This window comes from Nuphar pumila, unplaced genomic scaffold, assembly GCF_984573655.1.
Source record: "Nuphar pumila unplaced genomic scaffold, dmNupPumi1.hap1.1 HAP1_SCAFFOLD_176, whole genome shotgun sequence".
Classification (NCBI taxonomy): domain Eukaryota; kingdom Viridiplantae; phylum Streptophyta; class Magnoliopsida; order Nymphaeales; family Nymphaeaceae; genus Nuphar; species Nuphar pumila.
The window spans coordinates 56,050-59,346 of record NW_028323204.1 but is presented as its reverse complement, the minus strand read 5'-3'; positions in this window follow the sequence as shown (position 1 = coordinate 59,346).

Genomic DNA, 3,297 nt, shown 5'->3' with positions numbered 1-3,297 from the left:
GGTCGGAACCCATGCTGGCAAAGCACTGGCCCAGACCTGTTGTGCAGGATGACAAGATATCTATGGCTCCAGGCAACGCAATTTTTTCACTTTCAGTCCAGCAGTGATCAAAGCATGGCCTGCTGCATACCTGACTTGACCATGGCCACGCCAGGGACGGACGTCTCCTTTGCTGTTTCCGAAGCAGTGAAGGTTGGCTTGTGACGCAGGATGCCATGAGGCAAGCCCAGCTTGAACTTGTGCAAGAGCTTTGTCAGCTCCCTGCACACTGCCCAGTGTGTACACTCAGCAACCAATGGAGCATTCAGCACCTTGGATGAGCGATACGATCTGCCAGACCTCAATAAAGCGCTGCATCAATGTTGGAACACACCAACCTGGCTGAATAGCATGTACCTGGCAGCAAGGATGTCACAATGTTCTCTGGGATACCAGCCTTAGCCATCCCATGTAAGACCCCACAGACCCAACAAACGGAAGCACAGTTTATTCGACACATACAACGAAGCAATCTCTCAGGATCTGTTGCGTCCAGCAGTCTTGCAAATGGATGAAATGCACCTGGCAACACCCCAACACAACGAACTGCACCTTCACAGGCGCCTTGCAGAGTCTGCAGAGCAGACACATGACATCGCACAAACAATCTGTGTACGGCAACCGAACACATGGAGATGCCAATGTCAATGGATGCGTTGTTGTTGTAAAAGGGAAAAAGAGATGCAATTCACTCAATGACTGCTCATCTCACACACCTGACGTAGATATCCAGTGGCTCAGCAAACGCGAGAATGGTTGGTTTGGTGACGGAAATGTAGTCTTGCATGTACATCGTGATGATCTCATGATGCGAGCCAGCGCAAAAGTGGATGAGCTGCCCCTTTGCCAGCTCGGCATCCATGAACATGCGGACGCCAAACAAGGGGAGAGGAGGCAGAGCTCCAGACTCCATTCCATGGTCGCTGAGTTCCTGCAGGCGCACACCACATATCAGATGAATCGGTCGGCAAAAAGGACAAAGCAGCTCATAAACGTGGCATGGCATGGTGGAAGAGTCAACATGGGCGGCAGACTACAATGAGAAAGCGATTGGTGAAATTGATCGCGCCCAAAATGTCTGCTGCTAAATGCGGCTCCTTGTGTTGCCCAAATGAATGCTGGTTGAAAGCAACTGCCGTTGCAGAACAGCATCATCATGACATTCATCAAGTTCCCAGAAATGCGGAACACAGCCCTGCTTAAATGTTCACTTTACAGTATGCACTTACTAGCGTGCATGCATATTTAGGTGCATACTATAATAGTCATTTAGGTGCATACCTACAACCAACAGTAGACGATTTAAGCCATTCTCCACAAGTGAACACATCATACATCATGAATCAACGCTCAATGTGGTCGCACTGGCAAAATGTTGTCAGAATGGCACCGACCTCAAAACGCCAGGGTTAAAATGGGGCGAGAAAGGTATGGCAGGTCTTGGGCCTACATGAAGGAATGGAGCTTCTGCGTCGATGATGGAATGTTGACTCACGTGTCTATCTGTAGATATGTCGTTGACTGTTGGACTTATGTTATGTCTAGATCCACGTACAATACATGTACCACGGACATATCCGTGGATCTGGGAGTTGAACGTAACTTCATTCTAACAGTTGACACTCATGCACCATCTCATGAAATTGCAGTAAGTGGCACCGCTGCAGTGTAGCGGGAGGCTGCTCCTGCCTTGTTTCACATTGCACAACTCCAGCAGGACCATGAAATGTTTGAGATCTGCAGCGCTTGACTTCTGCGGCGCAACGCCTTGGTGGGCGACGCCTTGGCTCATGATAAACTGAGCTACCATGTCATGACTGCACAACCATCAATTGCAACCAACAGCAAATGACAGCAAACCATTACTGCAAAGTTATGAGCAGGAAACGAAAAGAAAAAAAGAAAAACAATCGGGAATCGCGTCAGGGCCACGCATGCTCGCACTTGGGGTCGTGACAGTTGCGGGGGGGCTCACTCTGATGGCGGCGTCTGAGCACAGGTCAGCCTTTGTGGCATTGATGGACTTTGCGAAGGCCGTCAGCTTGACACGATCTGGCGCCCGCAGAATACACATCACATTCTCTTTGTCGTCCAGTCGCACCATGACAGCCTTGCCGAATTCGTTTCCTGGTACATGAGCCATGGCAGCCGCCTGCAATTTCACAGCATGGTACATCATACTTGTCCTCGCATGCAAAGATGCACAAGTCTTTCGTCCCTCCCGTGCCAGGGGTGGGGGCATTCCTGAGGCTGGTCACTCGGGATCTCACACAAAACGGCTCCAGCAATCCGGCACATTGCATGTGCACAAGGATGTGCATGTACAGCGAAAGGTGGAAAAGAAGAGTAAGAATAAGTTGCCCGGAAGCTCTCCTACATCTGTGAAGATGGCTTGACATGACGCCCTACCAACATCGATGCCCCAACAGGTAGCTACATGGTTGAAGAAAAGGTTTCGTGACGAAAACATCCACATATATCCACTACGTGACACGCAATGCACAGGTTGTATACAAACCACATACGTTGCGTGATACGTGCGTCGAGTGCAATGTCCGCAGAGCAAATCCTACTCTCCGAAACTGGTGACCGCGGACCTGTTGAGAGGTGTAGGCAAGGGGATGCGTAGTGTGGAAGAATGACAAATTGTTGTCCTTCAAATACTGTATCACTGGCTCTGAGCTCTTGCTAGCTTCCACCGGCTGCGATTCTGCCTTGTCTATCTTGGCTGCTGCTTCTTCCGGGTTCGTCATCCTGTACCGAGTTGGTTGCAGTTGTCGAGACGATGGTCGGGACGGTCTTCAAGCAGCAAAACGAACTGGCAGATAACTTGTGTACACCCTTGTGCTATACAGCCAGGATTTCAACAGTGCAGGCATAAAGAACGCTGAAAGCCCGTCAACTGGCGAGACTACGATGATTTACGGGCGAAGGTCTACCCTATTCATGTTACTCATGAGTACTTCTTCAGGAAATGTGCGAGCAGTCGAGAAAACTATGGTTTGCTTCTTTCTGTATCAGATATATATGAAGCACTCGCGGCCTGTTACGCTCTCAAAATCGCTAATATTTCCGAAACCCGTGTCGGCTGCTTGACGTGGCATCCCCGCAACACGACATCTATCTCCGACAAGGGTTGTGGCGACGATGAAAGCGGCCCGAGCATGAGTCAAGCCAATTGCAACTTCATACTTTCCCACATCAATTGAAAAGCATGTGGTCAAAAAGTGAACAAATGATCACACAATGAGCGCCATG